The sequence below is a fragment of the Mirounga leonina genome, unplaced genomic scaffold (assembly GCF_011800145.1).
Source record: "Mirounga leonina isolate KUSES-001 unplaced genomic scaffold, KU_Mleo_1.0 Mir_93, whole genome shotgun sequence".
Classification (NCBI taxonomy): Eukaryota; Metazoa; Chordata; class Mammalia; order Carnivora; family Phocidae; genus Mirounga; species Mirounga leonina.
Window position 1 is genome coordinate 19,827,832 of NW_023270854.1, and position 23,732 is coordinate 19,851,563.

Consider the following 23,732-nt stretch of genomic DNA (forward strand, 5'->3'; position numbering starts at 1 on the left):
TTCTGAGCTTATAAAGGTTAGTCCTTCTACCTGGAGAAGGAGCACTAACAGTAACGCATAGTAAGGAGCCCACTATGTGGCAAGGCACACATGATCGTCATACTTCCAAAAAAGACAAAATCAAGAAACTTCAGACGAATTCATAAAATTAACAAAACACTAAGAGAATTAATAAGATATTAAGAAGTTGACCTGGTTTCCATTTTTCTCCCCCTTCTTCCATAGTCCTTAGAGAAAACTTTACTTACAATTTCTTTGCTGCTCTCACAGTATTATTCTTTGGATGCTGGGTCAAAACCCAATTCCAAGCTACTGGAATCACTCAAATGCTGGTTTCATGGATTTCTTCTTCTTCTTCTTCTTCTTCTTCTTTTTCTTCCTTTTTTTTTTTAGCATCCAAACTTGCTCTGCACTGTCAGGCATCACGCACTCTCCAAAATTCACTGGACCTTAAGGAATTCTTTCTCAACTACTTTTTGCTGAATGTTAAGATTTCAAGGTCAGTTGATCTTCTAAAGATGCTTCTAGGTGAGTTGAAATGATCAAAATTCAGAGAACTTAAGACCTCAGTGCAAATCTGCAGTTTCTGAGTCCATGATAACGGTGCTTGGATTCAGCCCCACTCATGTCCCTGCATTGCCAAACTACCCAGAACACAGTCTATTCTCAGTTTTAAAAGAGAATGTCAAGAGAGCTCAACAAACATTTACTGAACATCAACTATATGCAGGAGACTTTCGGAAGCGCTGTAAATATAGAAACAGATGAAAGGAGCAAAGCCAGGAATAGGATTCGGTTTCATCTCTCCTCCCTGAATCTGTGCCTCAAAATCACCAGAAGATATCATTACCAGGAAATGACCTTGAAACAGATACTCACATTGTGTCCTCTGCTACAAAAACCAGAATGGTTTTGCGGTCTGTCTCTACATCATGCATCTCATAAAACATGTCCACAAAGGATGAGAAAGAACATATTTGACATGTGCAGGAATAAGATATCCACCCCTCATTTTAATCCAGTTCCTTCATTTAGTTACACATCAAGACATGGGTATGATATGCACACAATCTGAGCAGAACGATCAAGTTCCTGACCAAAAGACACGGCTTCCTTTCCCCCTAAGTCACAGCTCATCATTATGTCCGTCAACTCTTTTTTCATAAGCCCTTCATGCTCAGGTGACTCAAGGCAGGTGAACCAACAAACACAAAATCCAGAACTACCTTGCAAAAGATTGACAGAGATGAAAGAAACTTGAACCCCAAGGAATTTTACCTGTTTGGTTTCTCTCGGCTGGTTCTCTCTAGAAGGCATTTTAACTGAGATAGTTGTCCGCTGAGAAAGAGAAACAGCTGTTCTGAATTGTTTTCCAAATTAAAAATTGGAGTTTCGGAATAGCGTTAATAAAAGTGGAATCTCAGAATTAGGTCAGATCGGGATGTGACCCCAACAAGACTTTGGGGCCAGACATGGCTCTAATTCCTTTTCCTCGAATTACTAGCTGTGTGGCATGAACAATTAGTTAACCTGGCTCTGAAATCCCTCCTGTGTAGACAGGGTCATAACAGTATTCATAAAGCACCTGGTTTGCCACTTAGCCAATGGGGAGACCCTGAGTAGGTGAAAATGATCTCGGTACAAGGCACCATCGGCAACAATTTCTTTGTAATCTTTTCATTTCTTTGTAATTAGTGTTGCAATTGCAAACACTTATTAATAACATTTCTCATTTTGTGACTGCAATAAAGGACTCTTGCTCAAAGACCATCACTGGGAGAAATAAAAAGGTACTGTTGCCCAAGTTCAACCCTGAATGATTCTGATGCAACTGGTCTGCAGTGTGTGATTCGGGGATAGAGAAGTCTGAAACCAGCTCAGATGATTCTAACGTGAAAAAAAAAAACAAATCAAAAGCAGACAAATAAGATGCTAAACAGCATGACTAGTAATTTACAGATGCCAGAGTTAGCAAATAAAATTCAGGACACTCAGTTAAACTGGAAGTTTGAATAAAAAGACCAATTAATTTTTTAGGGTAATCGTGTCCCAAATACTGCACATTTAACTGGATGTCATGTATTTCATCTGGCAATCCTAACCAGTATGATAACTATTGTGCAAAAAAGGGAGAAAAAAAGAGTATGTGTATCCAACTGTTTAATCATACATGGATGAAATGGATTTTGAAGCTTTGCTTCTGGGAGGGGAACTAGATAGGAGGCACTCCTTGGGCCTTTTAAATTTTGAACCACATGAAAGTATTATAAAAATTAAAAATAAAGAATATATAATGGGAGGAAGGAATCAATATAGAGCAGACATAACTAATACATATGATACACTTAGAAAACAAAACTGAGAGGAATCTGTCAAAACATTCTATCACCCTCCTGTTTTTCAGTGTAGACATAAATCGAATTAATATTAACAATCACTTGTTGAGCTGCCAGATTATAATTGGAATTAATATTAACAGCCTCCTGTTGAGTTGCTATTACGCTAAGCACTTTACATCCTTTAGTTAATTTAATCCTCACAATAACCCTTCGGGGTTCTGCAAACGAAAAGGCTGAAACTCGGAAAGGTTAATTAATTTGCCCAAATCACAAAACTAATGATTGGCAGGCCTGGGGTTTAAATCTAGGTCAGTCAGAATCCACAGCTTGTTGCTTTTAAACACAAGACAAATACTGTACTGTCTTCTAGCATGTTGACCCCCAAAGTCAGGAAATTTGTATTTGAGCATGAAAAGCAATGCAAAAAGGAAGAACCATGAATGCACACTTTCATTTTATGCCAGCATCAGTCCCCGAGCTATGAAACATGACACCCCCCTAAGTATTTTCTTGTTAAGTAAATATACAGCTACACCTCGCTTTATGCAATGCCTATGTTCCAGGACAGTTGTTTGTAAATGACACTTATGCAAATGTAATCATATTTAGAGTAAAACTGGGAGTCTGCTTTTTAAACAAGGTGTGTTAAATTTGGAAGATAAATATGACTGAGCTCAATTCCACTGTTTTGGGGCAGGGCATAAAATGAGATCATCTAGGAATTTGCTAATCATCCTTCAGAGTTGGGGGTCTTAATATAAAACATGACTGATAGTTTATGTGTGGAGAGGATACTTTGCTAAACTGCAAAGGATTTAATCAGTTAAATTTCTAACTTGAGCCTACCTTTAGCTAATTTATTGTTTAAAAAGCACGAGTAAATATTTGTTATAGAGAAGCAGAATGTCACTTAACTTACCAAGCCAATACTATTTTCATAGCTTATCAGAGACAGGAATATGTTAGAGGACTCTTTAGTTTTCTATTGTGAATGGTTTTTAAAAGATTTCTCCAAAATCTATTTTGGGCTACACATCTTACACATCCCCAGTGAGCTGCTTTCTTTAGATGGCAACATGTGGGGAATGGGAGGAAGGGGTTTATCTGTTGGAATTGATGATCAAAGGCTAATAATATTTCAAGAGTCTTTAAAATTAGTAATTCTATAAACAGTTGACCAAAACCTATCATCCCATTGAGAAGAGAGCCACAGACTCTCTCCTGCCAGGATTTCTGTCAGGGGTTGGGATAGGAGTGGCTGAAGGCAGGTAATTGTCCCCTGCAGCCCAAGGGCAACGAGAACAGCAGGCTGAGGTTAAGGCAAGACTTGACGTCCCCATGTTCAAACTGTGTGCTTTCTACGCTACATCAACTCTTCTGAGCAGCCAGTATTACCATGAATTTCCTGAATTCAGGAAAAATCAACTCAGGAATTTAAAACCATGCCCAGAGATGCTGTTGGCCAGGCAATGGCTCCATTTGTCAGAGGTGGCTGCCATCTTGGTAGAGCAGTTATTTGTACCATCAACTAAATATTCTATTTATTTTCCTCTTTATTCCTTATAAAAGGGAGCATTTTCTTTGAAAGTACCATATTAAAGTATATAAAATGCTAAATCAATGCTATCAAAGATTTTATCTAAATAGCCAAGAGTAACTGAGGATTTTATATTACTTTTAGCTCCCTGGAAACAGACAGCTCTCCACCTCCCCACCCCTTACCACTCCATACCACACCATGACATGTATTTATTTTTTATATTTACACATATTTGATTCAGTAGATATTTTCCAGAAAGCACTACATTCTGGTAAGGTACCGCCAATAGTAAATCTGCATAAAACTCATATTGCTTCCAATAAATCAAATTGTATCTCCATTTAATTGTATTTATCATATGTAATTGAATCAAGTTTTTTTGTTTACTCTTCTTGATTTTAAAAATAGGGAAACTGAATTGCTTATATCATTTATAAACTATGATGGTTAAAAAAAAAAAATGTTTTCCTTCAGTTTTCTGAAGCTCTTGTTTTTTTATCCCCTGTAGGTCAACAGCCTATTCTTACTTAAATGTCTTCTTATCTAGAGTCTGGGAAAATATATGTACATTTATTTATGAATAACTATTTTTATCTTAACATTTCTTTACTCACTATTTGAGCCTATATTTCATGACTCCAAATTGTATCAGAAAATTCTTAGCACCAGTGGTAAGATGAATTCATAAAAAAAAAATGAGCACAGATATTTAAAAGAGACAGGCTTGGTGGAGTCAGTTTCAGGTATATCTCATCTCACAATCAACACAATATTTCTAATTAACATAGTGTTCTTAACTGGAGTAGTCTGGTGTGGGTTGGAGGCCATAGCTTTCCTCATTTTTCTGGGATGTTCCATGTTGACTCTCCAATCCACAGGCAAATTCACATGTCCTCTCTCGACAGTGATTTTAGCCAAAAGAGTAGCCTGCTCAAATATATTCCCCCTCTCATTTACCAGAAAACTGGATAATTCCACCATTATAATAATTCCATCTGAAGCTCTTTAAAAATGTAAATGTCAGCATAACATGTGTTAAATAGTACCACATTTCACTCCAGCATCCCGGAAACATACAGAAAACTTTAGATCCCCATGGAAATCCTTCACAGAACAATGAGATAGGATTGGTGTCTTAGGCTTTCTTATTGTCAATATAAAAGCAATCATATAAAGTCCATTTCTACATTATTTATAAAACTACAATTAAAAACATTATCCATAATGGGCTTTGTGCCATAAAGTTACTATTAAAAAGTAACAACAGAAAAAGAAAGTGTCTCTCCCAATAAATTGATATACTTTCTTTAATCTGATAAGAAAAGCTATGGTACTCATTATTTTTGTTTGTTTCTGTTGTCTGGAAGATCAGAATTCAGTTTATTCCTTAATGTTTCCCTGGTTAAACTACTTTACCTTTGTCTACTTCTGGACTACATAACTCTGTTTTTGCTTGTTTGTTCTTGTTCCTTTAGCTACTTGATTGCATTTTCGTCTCTAAACTATCATAAACGCTTCTGTGGGAGGAAGTAAACACAGTTGATTCTTGTTAATCACGGTAGTTTTGTTCTATAAAGTCACCGCAAATACTGAATTAGTGAATACTGAGCCATTGTTCCCAGGAGAAATACAGGATAAAGTTCCTGTGAGCCTCTGCTCACCAACTGATCAATATAAACCCCGTTTTATGTGTATTTCTGTTAAGGGCACCTTATTTAATATTATCGTTGATTCATAAACATTGAACTCCTGGCCAATGGTACCATAACTCATGCCTCAATGAAGCTTATCTGACACATGTATTTTTTTCATAAGGCACGTCACAGCCTTCCTGCACTTAAGAACACTAATCAGTTCAGCAATATGCTTGGGGGGCATTTTAAACAGAAAAACTACCACCTAAAAAGCACAAAAATGGGAAACATGTGGCATTAAATAAACCATGAAAAGAACACTTGTTTACAGCATGAGACACTGAAAGGTAAGAAACTGAAACAAGACAGCGTCAACTTGTTTGACCTCAGCTGGGAACAGGCCCATCAGGAGACTCAAAATTTTCCCCACGTCTATGCATGTTTGTGAATGACCACAAAGATACCAGGAGTATTGAGCTTGGAGTTACAAATAAAGTTTAGCTAGTAGGCAAATGCATAAATCTACAACTGGCAAATTATGCGGATTGGTTGTACGACTTCCCAAAACTAACACTATTATATTGTGGCCAATTAGCCCATTAGCCACAATTAGAATATCAGATTATGGGGTGGAAAGGGGGGGCCTGAGGGCAAGGGGCCAGGGACAGGTACGCTCTGATTCTCTGGTGGAAATGAGAGAAAGTTTAGAGCAAAGGCAAAAGGAGCAGGTCCCAGGGGAGTAGCCAGGGAGTCCGACAAGGGACTCAGGTGGAGAAGTAAGGTGAGCCTAAAATGGACAGCATTAACCGATTTCACAACTGTACTTTTTCCCTCTTGCAGTGACCCTTTTATTATACTCATTATTGCTTCACTACGGGAATTCGGGGGGACTTTTTTTCTTCCCCAGTAGATTCCTACCCTAAACTTAAAAAAATATGTCAGGCTAGGGTGCCTGGGTGGCTCAGTTGGTTAAGCGACTGCCTTCGGCTCAGGTCATGATCCTGGAGTCCCTGGATCGAGTCCCACGTCGGGCTCCCTGCTCGGCAGGGAGTCTGCTTCTCCCTCTGACCCTCCTGACCCTCCCCCTTCTCATGTGCTCTCTCTCATTCTCTCTCTCTCAAATAAATAAATAAAATCTTTAAAAAAAAATGTGTCAGGCTATATGACCGGGTATTGTCATGCTAATACGTCTCGGAAAAGAAGCCTGATACATAACGTGTTGATTTTGGCCAAACTGTTAGTAAAAGTTGTAACAACTGGTTCTCAAGGGAGACTCTTCTTTCTAGTTGATGATGAGAAATGTTATTAAACCTGGAAAAGCCACTCCCATTACCCCCACACCTCTATTTTCACAGTGACACCAACACAAAACACACACTAGGCAAAAACTGGTAGAAAGGCAGGTTGAGAAAGACACATGTGACATTTGTAGGACTAGTAACAAAGCAGATCAGTCTCTTCAGTTAGGCTGCTGCACACAGTAGGTCCTCCAGGGATCAACTATGTTAGCAGTAGTTTGACATCAAAACTAATTAGCTCATGAAATAAGTCAAACAGAGAAAGACATGTATCATATGACCTCACTGATACGAGGAATTCTTAATCGCAGGAAACAAACTGAGGGTTGCTGGAGTGGTGGGGTGGTGGGAGGGATGGGGTGGCTGGGTGATAGACACTGGGGAGCATATGTGCTATGGTGAGCACTGTGAATTGTGCAAGACTGTTGAATCTCAGATCTGTACCTCTGAAACAAATAATGCAACATATGTTAAGAAAAAAAAAAAAGAAGAAGATAGTCGGAGGGGAAGAATGAAGAGGGGGAAATCGGAGGGGTACACAAACCATGAGAGATGATGGACTCTGAAAAACAAACTGAGGGTTACTGGAGTGGGGGGGCAGTGGGAGGGATGGGGTGGCCGGGTGATAGACATTGGGGAGGGTATGTGCTATGGTGAGCGCTGTGAATTGTGCAAGACTGTTGAATCTCAGATCTGTACCTCTGAAACAAATAAGGCAATATATATTAAGAAAAAAAAAGAAGAAGATAGCAGGAGGGGAAGAATGAAGGGGGGGAAATCGGAGGGGGAGACGAACCATGAGAGACTATGGACTCTGAAAAACAAACTGAGGGTTCTAGAGGGGAGGGGGGTGGGAGGATGGGTTAGCCTGGTGATGGGTATTGAGAAGGGCACGTTCTGCATGGAGCACTGGGTATTATGCACAAACAATGAATCGTGGAACACTACATCTAAAACTAATGATGTAATGTATGGGGATTAACATAAGAATAAAAAAATTTAAAAAAAAACTAATTAGCTCATGAAGTGAAAATTCAGTCTGTTTTCCCTCTCTATTTGGCTTATCACCAACACTAATAAACTCTCCTGGATCTTTCACTCAGCAAAAATTACTGGGAATATTAGCACCAGCGAGCTCTGTAGATATTTCAACTCACGGCTATCTGTCATGGTTCATGGTTAATTCAATGTCTTTTTCCACAAGGTTATTTCTCATGGAAGATACTGATATATAGAAAAACCATAATTGTACCTGTGTTTTATGCATGAATTTGGCTGGTTCTTAAAGTCACACCCTTGTTATTTCAGACCCCACCCCGATTACTATGACACTGAAGCCATCTCATGGTTATGGAATGGCTTTCCCTCTAGTTCTGTGGTACTTGCACTCCCTGTCCTTTATTTGGACTGTGATCCTAAACCTATTTGAAGGAGCAATTGACATACAGATTCTAGCACATGAGGGATGGTTGCTCTAATATTCATGGCTTTAAAAATTATTTTAATCTTGATTACCTAAAATGGAAGAAAAATGTATAGCTCCAGTTTGGTCAAAGTTTATAAAATTGGAAGAAATTTTTCAAGGAAGTCTTCATCATTTCCATTTATATTTCAGAAGAAGAGAAATAATCCCCCTGTTACCATATGACATTCTAACATGTTGGAATCAAGTAGACTGAGCTGAAGGTTAGGATATGTCTGATTTCCAAACAAGCCAGTTTGCTCTGCTTTATTGTGTAATGATTTAATACTGGTCCCCTGGCCCAGCTGATAATAAAGCAGGCAGACACCAGTGTGGCTTAAATGTTCCTTTAATCTTACTGGTCAGCAGGGGCCATGCTAATTGTTCAACATTTTCAATATTACCCCTAGTCCCTGGGGAACCAGGAGAGGAAACAGGAGAGATGAGTTTGAATACACCCCCGATGCTGTTTTGAAAACCACTTCAAGTGCAAGTTCTCCTGTCAGAAGCACCTTCTTAATATAGGGTAGCTTAGTATTACTAGAACAAAAAAATAAATTTTATTAAAAATCTAAAATTATAGGTATACTATTACCACAAAACTTTAATACATATTAAATATAAAATATTTAAATATATTAAATAGAAGTATTAAATAAATGTATTAAATACTAAATAGGAAAATTAAATATTAAAATATAAAATATTTCAGAAATATTTAAACGTGGCACAAGGTGCTAATTTATTTTAATGCCCTTCTGAACCTCAATCATCGGAAAAAGTTGTAGCACAAACCCCAGATTATCTACTCTCTGACACAATATCCAGTGACAAATGGTATATGTAAATTTGAAGGGCAGTGATAGACTTTAAAGAGTTTTAGAGTCTCTGTTCATTAAAAAATAATACAAATGCAAAAAAACTACAAAGGCATGAATTGAAGATATTTACAACACGTATTTTTGTCCAAAACTAGCAAATCTAAGGTAAAATGGTTGCAGCACCCCCAGACTAAGAATATTTTTTAAAAAGGCATTTGCTTTTTTAAAAGTAAAAGATAAAACCTAACAACAGCCAAAAATATCTTAAACTACATTGTAACCAATGTTTTGATTTCTGCTTTGACCCATGCCATAGTAAAAAGGATTTCTTTTTTTTAAAGATTTTATTTATTCACTTGAGAGAGAGAATGAGATAGAGAGAGAGAGCATGAGAGGGGGGAGGGTCAGAGGGAGAAGCAGGCTCCCCGCTGAGCAGGGAGCCCGATGCAGGACTCGATCCCGGGACTCCGGGATCATGACCTGAGCCGAAGGCAGTGGCTTAACCAACTGAGCCACCCAGGCGCCCCAAAAGGATTTCTACCTAACCTCTTTATATGCTCCTAATGGTTATTTTATTTATTTATTTATTTTTTGTCTTTCTTGATATTATCATCTAAGCTTTGATGGACTTCAGATTGCCTGGATAAATCACATTATACTTAAAAATTAGTTGAAAATATCTGTCTAAATTTCTGTTCAAACATAAAGCTTTATAGAAATCTTTTTCTGAAAAATAGTTCAAAACCTCATGTCTTTGAAAAGAGACTGGAAATGAATTCAGTGCATTTGATTAAGTATTCTAGTAGTTCTGCAAAAAAAATTAAAATTAAAATTAAAAATCCCATAAAACCCTTCTAAAAATTCCTATAGTTATCTGACCTAGGTTTTTCTTATGGTGGAATAAATAGAAGACTGCTTACACAACCCTTCTTACAAATAAGTGGGTCAACTATTTCCATGTCAGTTTTCTAAATTTCACTGACTTGAAACTATTATTTGGAGATAAGCCAAGTACAGATAGAAAACCAGGTCCAAATTTTCCCATGATGAACTAATTAGTTTACTTTGGGCTATTTCTTACATAGCAGCCTTCGGCTATTAGACACTTGACCTACCTTGTTGCTTGACAACACTTCCAAATATGTTAATGTGGTAAATGCGGGACTCTGTTTTACTTACTATAATCAATAAGGTATATTTTTATCTCTAAGGAAAGTCAAACTGTTATCTTTGTGATTCCTGTGAATTAAGTCCTCAATTCTGAACCATTTTATTTTATTTTATGTAGTAAGTCGGTTTTTCTAGACCGACAGGTTAGAAATTGGACTGAATACTGGTGTCTATTTCTGAAGGTAACAACTCAGAGGGCAGTAATGGTTTTAAAGATTACTCTGAAGTTACCCAGATGCAATCAACCAAGAGATCTTTGGTGTCATGTATCTAAAAGTTTGGCCATTTAGTTTGCAATTCTGGGCCTGGACCTGTTTAGAGATTATGCAGCCATTTATAAGCCTATCTCTTAGGCTAGCAGTTGGCTGAGGTTGGCTCAGAAAAATGCTACCATTCCTGATGGAAAAAATGCTTCGGCTGCTTAATCAATTACAATTACTTCAGTCTGCAGACTAACCACAGTATCTGCCAGCTTACCACCTGAGTCTACTTACATATATTTGTAATGTTTATCCATGAAACAGGAAACAGAGAACGTACTGTCAAGAATATATAGTCAAGTGTTACGGACAGTAATGGTGAGCAAGCCTCCAACTCTATCACAGGCCAAGTGCCTTCCTGAGGATTGACTTAAGAGATTCTACAGAAGGACACTAATGACCCTTTCTGCAAAGGGATGTGACTATATTTTCACAACTAGGGATTTGAACATTTATCTAACCCAGGATTTGCCCTTAATAATGGAAGATTTTATATGGTAGGTGCTCCAGAATTTTCAGGCCATAGTATTACCAACAACATGGACCACATTAGCTTCTATTTATAAAGTTCTTTCTTGTCCCAAATTGTTCCCCTACAATTCTATTCGTACGCCTACAACTTCTAATGTTATGCATGCCTTTGGATTTTTGCTACATAAAGTAAATATGCTCACTGGGAAGAGTAATTCATTAGCTGTTTTCAGTCATAGCTACTTTAGCAGAATTTAACTCATCAGAAAAACTGGTCAACAAGCCACTAATTTGCCATCTTAGAAGCAACAAAATATCAAAAGAAAGAAAAATGGGCTCTGAGATAAAGTTCTGAAAAAGAACAATTTTCCCTTGCCAAGTACTAAAAAGGAAGTTCTTTGCTCCACTTTCAATGAATGTCAAAGAAAAAAAGACTCAAGGAGACAATTTTACCTCCGTGACAATATGGACTATGTAATAAAATTTTTTGTCCAGGCAGGAGTTTAGGGGCATAGGGAATGCTTGGCCTTATAAGAAGCTAACTTACTTCCAATTATGTAGGAGAAGCTAAGGATATATCATTTTTCTAAAATGTCTGCAAAAAAGAATCTTTTATTTCTTTCTTCATAAAGCTTCAGGACAAAAGCAACTACTCTTAAGAATGTTACGGATTTACTTATAGACACCATTGCTAGAGTGTAAATGTACTTCTGGAAACTCAACACTGGAATGATTATCATAAAAATATTTATTCTCCTCTTTAGTTCTAGTCTCAATTCATTTCAGATCCAGTTAAGTAGGGTAATTTCAAAGTAATGGGAATAAAGTGATATTTGCTGCTTAAAAAAAAAATATGGAAGCAACCTAGTGTTCATCATAGATGAATGGATAAAGAAGATGCAGTATATATACACAACAGAATATTATTCAGCCATTAAAAAGAATGAAATCTTGCCATTTGAGACAACATGGATGGACCTCGAGGTTATAGTGCTAACTGAAATCAGTCAGTCAGAAAAAGATAAATACCATATGATTTAACTCATGTGTGGAATTTAAGGGGAAAAAAAAACCCCACGAATGAACAAAGAAAAAAAAGAGACAGACAACAACAACAACAACAAACCAGAGTCTGAAATTCAGAGACCAAACTGATGGTTGCCAGAGGGGAGGTCAGTGGGGGAATGGGTGAAATAAAGGGGATTAAGAGTACACTTATCTTGATGAGCACTGAGAAATGTGTAGAATTGTTGAATCATTATATTGTACACCTGAAACTAATATAACACTGTATATTAAATATACTTAAATAAAAATAAAATTAAAAATTAAAAAAAAGATATTCACGATCCAGTCTACTCCTTAGACTTTTCCTTTTTTTTTTTTTTAAGATCTTATTTATTTATTTGACAGAGAGAGACACAGCAAGAGAGGGAACACAAGCAGGGGGAGTGAGAGAGGGAGAGGCAGGCTCTCCCCTGAGCAGGGAGCCCGATGCGGGGCTCGATCCCAGGACTCTGGGATCCTGACCTGAGCCGAAGGCAGACACTTAATGACTGAGCCACCCAGGCGCCCCTAGGCTTTTCTTAATTAGTGCTGGATTTGGTATATGTTCTCAGTATCTGGGAGTACTAGAGAGCATATCAGGCCAAGAGAAAAACCTTAAATAGATGAAAATTTTTACTCCTGTCCTTATATGCCCTTTCCTCACGACCCTGTGGTTTGGAGAAGACCTTACTGTCACCCACATCATTCAGTTCAATTTTGCCTTTAAATCATTCCTTGGGCTGATTTTGGCAATTGTGTTAAAAGAAACTAGACTCATAAAGATCATGGCTAGAAGACACGTGAGATATGTTTGTTTACTTTCATCTTCTTTCATCTTTTTCATATCTTGACAAATAAACTGCATAAATGTCTGAAACCTCAACAAGATACATGTAAAAAAAATTATCCCAAACAGAAAGTGGTAGTAAGAAAAAGTAGAATTTGTAAAACTGTGCCCATTAAAATGAAAATGACCAAACTTTTGATGTTCTTACACAGTGATCGAGATTTGAAAACTGGTGCATTAAGTGAATGCATTCTTTCAGTGGTATATTTCAAAGCTGAAAATGATGGTGGTGGTTGTCAGTCTTTAATCAAGGACTTGTTATCAATGCAAATTTGCATCCTTGACAACGATATCAAAGAGTTATAACTGATAGTGATCTACAAAGGTTCATCATAAGTTACAGATTTTATGAAAAACACACTTGTGCAGAACGAGATGTTGTAAATGATGTATCCATAACAAAGAATGCTTCACACACCTGGAATCCAGAAGGGAAAGAGAGAACACCTCAACTGGACAAGTGGGCATGCAGGATATTCTAATACTAGTTACTTAATAATCAGAAATACTTGAAATGGAGGGTGAGAGGCAGTCATATGGTTGTATAAAGAATGTTTTTAAATGTAATAAACTATTCCCAGGAGTTTTTCAAACAGTGAACTAGAAAGCATATTATCATGGGGATAGAAATGGGATGGGAAAGAGGGGGTAGGAGAGAGAGAGAATGTCTCCCTAAACTTGTCAGTCACTTGACATATTTGACAATATTTTACATATTGTTGGAAATTGCAAAAGTATTCATTATTAGAGAATTATTCTTTAACTCCTAGAATGTCAAGATACTTATTACATTTTGGTAAGTAGATCTTGGGATTAAAAGTGACATAAAGTCAGTCATAGCAGAGCTAGAACAAAGCTCCTGAATAAAATGAAGAAAATAATTGGTTTTTCAAATGATACTGGCTGGGTGTCAGTTATTACAGCATGATATTAATAAGACCAAATCAACAGATTCAATCCCTCTGGGAATCTGTTAGGTTTTTCCATTCCATGGCACTAGAACACATTCCTAACTGAGATACTTGCCATTTTTCACAAGTGGGTGCTGAGAGAGAGTACAGACCAGAATTCTAGAGAAAGGAGGTGTTACTCGAAGTGACCACCCCACAGAAAGGGATAAATGATGTCATATTCATAAACTAAGAGCTAAAGGCATCTTTAATATACTCTTCCAATTTAACAATAATGATAATAAGAATGACAATAAATATATATAATTAGATATAACCTTACACTTCCCCTCTTCTCAGAACTTAAATGTCTTCATTAGCTAAAGCAGATCAGTGCTTACAGAAAAAGAAGAAAATCACAAGTCTGATGGTATGACTACTATTTCTCCCTGAGAGATGGCACTTGGTCTTATGGATTTAGTCAGCATATCTCAGTTGCTGTCACCAGCCTGACATCTTCTGGGACGTTCAGATTCCAGAAGCCATTTCCCTGCACATATCCAATTGAATGAGCACAGGTATTCATGTGCAATGTATCTTTCTCCCCCAACTAGCTTCACCTTTTTTATACCTAATTTCAATTTGGGGGACCACTTTTCGTTCATCTACTGCCTCCCTAAGACCAGCAATTGAGACTTTATAAAAATTTCTTCTTTCTCCCAGTAGATGGTCAGTGCCATTCTTGTTCATTATTTCTCTAATCTGACTTCTCTTCTCCAAGCTTACAATCACTGAGCTAACTTCAGATGTTACTTCCCACTCCTAATTTATCTCTCTATAGTCTTAACCCCCTTAAATTTATCTTCCTGTTTATTATCACAATACTGTATTGAAAGCACTAAGTTAAACCTTAGCTGGTGACACTAAAATTATCTGTTCACGGATCTCTCTAACATACCAGATTCTCAGTTCTCCAAGAGCAGGAATTGTCTTATTCAGCCTTTTACAACCGAAATACCAAATATGCTGCTGACATATCAGAAGCACTTCGTGACTTTTTTCAATAAAAAATTCAGATATACAAAAATTATGCCAGAGGTTAAATTGCTATTATCAGTTTTAATATAATGAGCAGATGTTTTATTGCAATAAATACCATTGTCAACTTTGACATAACTAGTGCCATTTTCTCTAAAGTTTATGCTTTCCAGGTAGAATCTGTGCTCTCCAAAGGGTGTCAATAATTCTTTGACTTCTTATTTTCATCTTCTGGATCAAGTTATCATGCACAATAACATGTTTACTGTAAAAAAGACTAATTCAAAAGCAGTTTTGAACTATTTCTTTAATCCCATTCCAATTTCTACACACTTTTAAAAAACATAGTTCCTGAAAAATAAGACAAATAAAACTGCTTCTACTGTTTACAAAATATCATGATGCAAACACGGATTCTTTCTTTAAGTACGAATTTGAATTCTTTTCTCTTGAAATAATTCTCTGTTCTCAAGCTGCCAAGACTCTCCTTGCATGTGGATATTTACTATATTGATTTTAAGAATCCACATTACTGCTTTAGACCGATTGCACCAGACTTCAAGACTTTATTCACAAAAATCACCCTAATTCAACACTTTCCAGGAACTGATAGGAAGCTAACTTCTGCTTTCCTGGGCCTCACGCATGGGTTTATTTTGAACGTCAAAGTGTACTTTGAGAGAGTGACAAACTATAAGGAGTCAGAACCATGCAGACCACACTTGATTAGAAACACTGCTGGGAATGAGAAAGAAGAACATTTGTGATTCAAGGGAAATCCATCTTCGCAATAACGCAGTTATTATCACACAGTCGTTTTACAGAGAAAACCACAGCACAGAATTCAAAGACTTCCTCCCAGTTTGTACCGGAAACAGATGCACACCAGGCCTTCTCCAGGTCTGCAGAGGAGACCAAGTCCGGGGCTCGATGCAGCTTTCTCCATCAGACGACAGCACACACAGGTCCTTACTCTACACTTTTCATCTCGCCCTCACATTTCTCTAGAATGTCACAGGTCCTTTGGTGCCACCTCCCAGCACAGGCCATCTCCACAACAAAGAATTCTTGGAGTGGTGCATTCCTTGGTCTTCTTTGGTTTTACCCAGGTCCTGCAATGACTTCCTGAGTGGTCTTTCCAGCCTCACTTGATGCCCTCTCTCCACCCCCTACCTTCCACTTAAACCCCCTGTCAGCTCACTGAATGCACCAAGCTCTGTCCCAGGTGGAGATCTCGGCAGGGGCCTTGGCTCTGTCTGGATTGTTCTGTCCTAACTCCCCACCCACCTGGCACCCAGACATCTTTCAGTCTCAACTGAAACATAAGTTTCCTCAGACAGGTCTTCTTGACCAATCCCAGCATTATTCTTTCCCATTTAAAGAAGTTACTTGCGGTCACAATAACTTCTCAACTTCCTTTGACTTTAATTTTCTTTTAGTGTTATCAATTCCTTCCCATTTTGGAACACTATTTTCTTTTTTGTAGAAAGAACAGGGAAGCACAATAGAAACTGAGTAATTCTACTTTCACTCACATCCATCAACTTCCTTATTCACTGCTTTGCTTTAAACAATGCTAGAAGAATGGCTCTCCTCAGCATTCTTTCCAGGCTTCAGCCCACTCTGGGTTTTACTCTTCTTCATACTATCTTGACAGCTCACAACACCTTTGTAAGTATTTCTAATTATGTGTCCCTTTGTTCATCTGTTCTACAAGCCAGTTTTTTTAAAATGGATTTTACTAGAGCCTCTATGTAGCCTCATGAATTTCTCTAGTGGTCTCTCTTTGGGGATTTTGCAAAATGTTCTTTCCAGCATTTGTTAAAATTAGTTTATCTGAATTCCTTCTTTTAAGAACTCTGTCTTCTGTCAAAGTTGCCCGTGATTCCAAGATGCCACAGGCAATTATCACTTCCTGGTCCTCATTTCACTCTGCATCTTTGCAACATCTGACCCAAGTGACCATTCCCTTTTTTTGGAAACACTTCCTGGCTTGGGTTCCATGATGACACTCTTTCTGGGGGGAAAGGGGAGTTTTTTACTGGCTCCTCTGCAAGATCCCTCGATGTTAGAATAAGCCAGAGCATGGTCCTTCAGTGATAGCCTCAAGACCAGGGGTCTAAATAGCATCCATAGACTCTTTATTCCCAAATTTCTATGTGCAGCTATGACTTCTTCCAAGTGCTCCAATTTCTATATCCAAAAATCTCCAGTGGATACCTAAACATACCTCAAAAGACTGAAAATGAATTCTGCATTTCCCTTCCAACTTTGTTTTTTCTCTTAGCTTTATCCACCTTAGGAAATAGCCTCACCATCTGTGTTGTATGTCCATACAAAACCTGGTGATCATTTTGATTCTTGCTTTTCTTCAGCACACCCCTTATCTGATTTGTCAGCAAGTCCTGTCAGCTCTGTCTTCGAATAGGTCCTGAGTCTCTTTCTCTCTCTCTAGGACCACTGTTCCAACCTCGATTTATGCCACTGCCATCTGCTGGCATAGCCCCTACCTGGTCTCTCTTCCCCGCTCACCCTGTGCTACATTCTCTTCAAGAAAGCCAGGGTGATCTTTTAGAAAGAGGGCCTTCTCCGAGGCTATTCCTTTGAATCAAACAGCATGCTCCTTCCCCTCCCAGGTCACTCTCATTATTTCATATTACATTTTTCTAAATAGCACTGAAACTTGTATAATTACTAATTTGTATATTGACTTAGGTGTCTATCTTTCTAAGCTAGAATGTAATTTCCATGATATTAACCTCTATTATCCACTAGCTTAGAAGAATACCAAGGCTCAGAGTATGCCTAGTCTCTTGAATGAATTTTCAATAGACAACATCTAAATCATAGTGTCTTCTCACTTCATTCAGAATAAAAATCAAAAGTCAACATGTTTTTCGGGACTTTCAAAGCCCTCTGTGATGTGGCCCCATTATCGCCCCTCCCATTTCTTGTTACCCCAGCCCCCCCTCCAGGTGTTGCAGGCTGCTTTGCTTCCTGGAAGATGCCAGGCAAACCCCTGCTTGTTACCCTTTCTGTCTGGAAAACTCTTCCCCCTCACAACCACGTGGCTCACTCTCTGACTTCCTTCAGACCAATATTCAAAGATCATCTTCACAGTAAGTCTTTCCCTGGGCACCTGATCTAAAATTTCAACACCCGTGGGGCCATGCCACTGACACATTCTGCATTCTTGTAGAAGTATAGTATATACTTACATATATACTTATATATAGTATAGATTCAGCTTGCATGTGTCTTGTTTATTCTCTATCTCCCCAGTAAAAGGCAAGCTCTATGGGGCCAGGGATGTTAGTCTGTTGTCTGTTTTGCCCAGTTCTGTCCACAGAGCCCAGAATAGTGCTTGGCACTAATAAATATTTGTTGTATAAATAAACAAGAAACTTAAATTATTTTTCTTAATACAAGGAGCAGTTGTTTACTTAAAAAGACAACTTATTAAAGATATTTTTGATTATGTGTTAAACAGAGTTTTAGTCTCATTATCGGTAATCTAGACAAGTTTTCTTCATTCAAGGAGGACCTATGAGAGAAGGTTAATATTTTTAGAACATGAATAATGACTATGTGAAACTAATTAAGTAATACTCTCAACTCCATGTATGGGGTTTACAATAGGCTTTTATTATGCTTAGTGATGTTGCTACATCCTACTATTATATCATAAACTTTAGCTCTAGGTACACCTAATAATGAGTAAAAAAATCATTCTCCTTTAGACAGCAACTCTAGAAAGTGACATACTCTTCATGGGAAACACCTGGTTTGTCCTATCTATTTTTACTGTAATTGTTTTCCTGCATCTCGACATTACAATTACTTGCTTAAGAGCTCAACTATTGGTTAAGCTACCTTGATGAATCAGCTTGAGAAACTAGATTAATTGTGAGCTGAGCTTTATGTGAATAGTTGGTCTATGTTTCATGCTCTACTGATCTAAAAGACCAAAAACCTAACCTGAAACTTCTCAGAGTGAGGGTGGGAAAAGAGCAGATTTCTGTTCTGAACCACCTGGGGTTTTGGCTGACTTCCACTTTTCCAGAAAAAATAAATAAATAAATAAAACAGTTAACTAAATGAAAAGCAACTCAGAAACCAGTAAGTAATGTTAGAATAAGCTGGTGTGCCAAGGAGCTGGGAAGACCCATGTATTGGGGCTACCTTCGCTATCAGGTCAAATATCCCTATTCCAGAAATGGCCTGTGAGAGTTGTCATCTGCTTACATTTGACAGATTCCCTTTATTCTTTCTTGGCAACTATGAGAACAGGCTCATCCAGTTTCATCTGAAATGTTTTGTTTTCCTTTCGAAAGCAACGATTGTAACATTTTATGAGAGGCCCATAATCCTTAAGCAGAAAAGCCTCATTAATAGGAAACTATCTGTCAAGATGACCCTTTTTTGGTCATCCATAAAAATTCCCTCTTGCCTTCAAGAAGGGCTGATCCCATATGGGTAGAGGATCATGCTAGGAAACTATGAAAAATAACTCTCTTTTTTTTAAAGATTTTATTTATTTATTTGAGAGAGAGAGAATGAGAGACAGAGAGCATGAAAGGGAGGAGGGTCAAAGGGAGAAGCAGACCCCCCGCTGAGCAGGGAGCCCGACGTGGGACTCGATCCCGGGACTCCAGGATCATGACCTGAGCCGAAGGCAGTCGCTTAACCAACTGAGCCACCCAGGCGCCCCTGAAAAATAACTCTAGGGGGAATGCCACAAGGCAAGTATGGCTCTCAATACTACAATGTGGACTTTAAAGTAACTTGAAAATTCAACAAACTTAAATGCCTAAGGCTATAAGGCCAAAGTCCATCTTTTCTATTAACTTCTCAAATTTAGAACTATACAATCATGCATATAAATATTATATATTCATTTATAATATCACTGAATATGCGTGACTGTAACTAAATATTAAGAATAGTACACATTTTGGGGGCGCCTGGGTGGCTCAGTTGTTAAGCGGCTGCCTTCGGCTCAGGTCATGATCCCGGAGTCCTGGGATCGAGCCCCGCATCGGGCTCCCTGCTCAGTGGAGAGTCTGCTTCTCCCTCTCCCTCTGCTGCTCTGTCTCTCTCTCTCTCTCTATCTGTCAAATAAATAAATAAAAATCTTAAAAAAAAAAAAAAAGAATAGTACACATTTTAAAAAATAGAACCAAATAAAAATTCATAGCTCCTGTTATGTTAAATGATAACATAGTTGCTAGTAACCCTGGAACCACATTTATTAAGTTGGGCTTAATTTAATAATGTATCAATTAATCAGCTGGAACCTTATACCCTTAATTTTAAATCTTGAAATAAAAAGCCAGTAAACATGTTACAGGGGTGGTGACTTTTACCAAACATGGCTTTTCCCTAGTAATACAGCCTCCAGCTTTCGCTAGTCACCTGCCTCAGCATTTTTCAAATAATTAAATTATGTTGCATCGGGTGGGAAACTCTTGGAAGCTAAGGCACTGTGGCCACTTGAACAAGCACACATGCATACACCCTAATAGCTGCCATGCGTGGATCAGAATGTGGAAACAACTGAGCGAAAAAAAACCCTGGAAGACAGAAATTACTTTTGATTTCTCTGCTGCTACCACACCTGAGGAAGTGCAAAGAAATGTCTATCACTTAGCTGGCTAGGCTCCCTAAAATACTTCCCCTTCTCTAAACAATTATTATTATTATTATTATTATTATTAATCATTTTGGCTGTCTGGGCATCCAGATGGCAGGAAACTGGCATTGCTGTGACCGGTTTGGGGCGGGAGGGGGTGGTGGTTGTTTAATCCTAACCAGCTGTTTGCTGCGGAAATAGCCGACCAGACACGGCCGGCTCGGGTTCCCCGCGGCTCCCGGGGCGGCCGCGGATCCGCGCGGATCCTGCTCGCGCCGGGCACACGCTCCGCTCGGCTCGCCCTTCTCCCGGCCCGCGCTCCCCATCCACGTCTCTCTTCCTTCTGGCGGGCGGGCCGCTGAGAACCCCCGGAGTGGGTGGGAACGCCTTCCAGCAGTAACAGCCCGGCTTCCCCAACTCACCAGCCTGCGAAGTTTCCTCTGCCAGAAGCTGGGTGTCAGGTTTCAGAGGTCTCCTTCCTCTCTCCCGAGCCCTTGAACTCCGGGGCTCCCACGCCAGCGACCACACGCGACCTGCTCTACAGGCGACACTCGGGGGGACAGCTCCTTATTTTCCAACCTGCGGCCCGGGATCGGCCCCCAGCCCCTGCCCGTCGGAACTGCCAATGGCAGGACGTGTAGCACCACCCCTGAGTTGGCCGAGCCGCCGCGATCTGGAAGGTTTGTGCGAGAAGGCGTGTCTCCCCGTCCTAAGGCGACGTGCCGAGCCCACCTCGGGCAAATCTTGCTGGTGACTCAAGGGCGCTGGGCTCCTGGCTGTATTCTCCACACTGCAAGCCCGAGCAGCGAGCTCATTTTTATTCCTCTATTCTCCCATGTCTTCTTTGATACCGCTTATTCAAAGAGCCCAGGGCACTGTGCGAACTTCTTCCAAGGCATTCTCTCCTCCCAGGGGATGTCTCATTAACAACGGGGAGAGCAAGGAACTGCCAGTGCAGAACAGAGAAGTGCCCCGGGAAATAAGAGGGGACCTAACGAAATTAGTGCTTTAAAAGTTGGGACCTGTTAATGCGAATACATTAATCAGTATACACCATCCTAATTGTTTGCCTCCTACCGTCACTCGAGACCGGTAGGATAGTAAAGAGAGGTCATGTCTATGAGATCAAAGGAAATCAAGAGCGTCCACATTCACTGAATAAATAATTATGAAGTACCTACTATGTGGCACGTTGTTCTAGACACGTTGGCTCCTTTTGTCCACAAGAAAGATCCTGGCTGGCTCTCTTGAGGTCACAGTTTAGACTGAATCTGGCATCCCTAGTTTATGGACTGACAGTAAAGGGGAGAATCCAAGGTTGCATACATATAATAACACTTGAATTATTCCTCCGTGAAGAAAATTTAAATGTTCTAAACCATTGTTGGGAAACAATGAGATGCTATTTAAATTTTAATTGTTTGACCCAGTTCCGACAGGGGGCTTTCGGGACCATCTGGGAGGCACTGCCGTTTCCAGCTAGGGAGCATCTCCCTGAGAAGTGCTGTGGGTGGAGGAGGTGAAGGAAGAGCCCCAAACCAAAACCCAATGTGAACTCACAGTACCAAAATAGAGAAGAAGAGGGCAATGGGCGAAAGTATTTGGTCCCACAAGACTCTATTCTATTAGAAAATATGGAAGTTCTGTTTCCTCTGCCTCAATGTTCTTGTCTTGAAAATGGGGATGATAAAATGCCTTCATAGGGTTATTGCAAGCAAATGAGTTCACATCAGCAAAGTGCATAGAATAGTGCCCGGGCACAGTGAATTCTATATACGTATGTGTTGTCTATACATGTTATTTTAGTAACTCTTATCTACTTCATTATCCTAAAGTAAGGTCCAATTAATAAAAATTATTCTGAACTACCAGGAGAAAGTATAGGAGGTTTGGGTTGTAGATTTTCAAAATATATATACTGGGAATCTATATTTATGGGAATCTATACATACTGGGAATCGATATTTATAAATCTATATTTATGCAAATCTGTTTTGCATCCCTCAACAATATCTGGGTATATAACAAGCATATGTCCGTGGGTCTAGAGAGAGATAAAAGAAAGAACATAACTCTGAATTTATTCTATTGTATGCAGCAAATTAATTTAAAGAGTCTCAAAAATTTTTTTTAAAAATTATTTTCTGTGCTAATCAGTGATAATCCATATTCTTCACCTACTTTATGTGTTCACTTACATTAATCCAAATAGCTATTATTCAAGCCAGCATCTCATTTGATGTTCACCACACTGCTTTGAAACAGGCAAGGAATCTATTATTTTTACTGTCCCCACTTTAAGAAAGAAGAAATGGAGACTGAGAAAGTCCCAACAAGGTGCCCAGAATCATGAAGATCATAAAGGGAGAACTCAGGTTTGCTGATCCCAGAGGCAGGGCTCAGGGTGGTCACTACACTGTGCTGCCACCTTTTTCTAGAAAAAGTCCCTGCCGTGAGAAAGTCTAACACAGACATTTCTCATCTGCTCTCCTCATCACCCTTCCCCAGATAAGCGGCCAACTGCCTCATAGGGCCCACTTCTGCTGGGACGGCCCTTCCGGTGTCACCTGCCATGTAAGTCCCATCTTTGGGTTCTGAGGCTCAGAGTCACTAACGTTACACAGTAATGCTATTCAGCTACTTGAAAGTGGTGGAACTTTTCCTTCCCTGTGGGAAGAGGGATTCCAAGGAGAATGGTGGGAGAACAGGAGAGAAGCGATTCTGGGCCACCTCATGAAGGCCACGTTGACTAGAGGTAGAGCAGAATAAAAGACGCTGCAAAACCAGTGAAAACGGGGGCAGCATCATGAGTCATAATCAAAAATAAATGCCTTCCTGTACCTGGAGTTTCTGTGACAAAAATTAAATAGACACAATTTGTCAATGGGTTTATCAATCAATAAATAAGGAACTGAAGTAAACAGATACATGTACATACATGGGAGCCTTCTATTAAAAATGACAAATTGATCACATGTGTTTCATCCTCCCCTTCCCCAAATTCCTCTAACATGAGAATAAGTGGATTTTTAAATGTTATTAAATAATAGAGACAAATAGAAAGGAGAAGAGACCTCAAAAGATAAAATAAACAGCAAGAGATGGTTGGAAGAATGTAAATCAGATGGAGGCTTGTAACTGACTTGGAAGAGAAGAGTTTACACTCTGCGTGCCTATAGAGGGGTTATGGATAAGAAGCAAGATGATTCTCTGTGCATTTGCCTGGGAGGCAGAAATACCAGCAGAGAAGGAGGCCAGGTGGTAGGGTGAACACAGGGGCTTG

General features: G+C 39.1%; 1 protein-coding gene across 1 annotated transcript in view; it reads right to left on the reverse strand.

The window, feature by feature from the left end:
* Positions 1–21,734, reverse strand: part of RAB27B (RAB27B, member RAS oncogene family) — a 53,481-nt gene extending 31,747 nt beyond the window's left edge. The window contains exon 1 of the mRNA XM_034995841.1: positions 20,872–21,734. The gene's annotated coding sequence lies outside the window, so the exon portion shown is untranslated. The remainder of the gene's footprint in view (positions 1–20,871) is intronic.
* Positions 21,735–23,732: the final 1,998 nt, after the last annotated feature.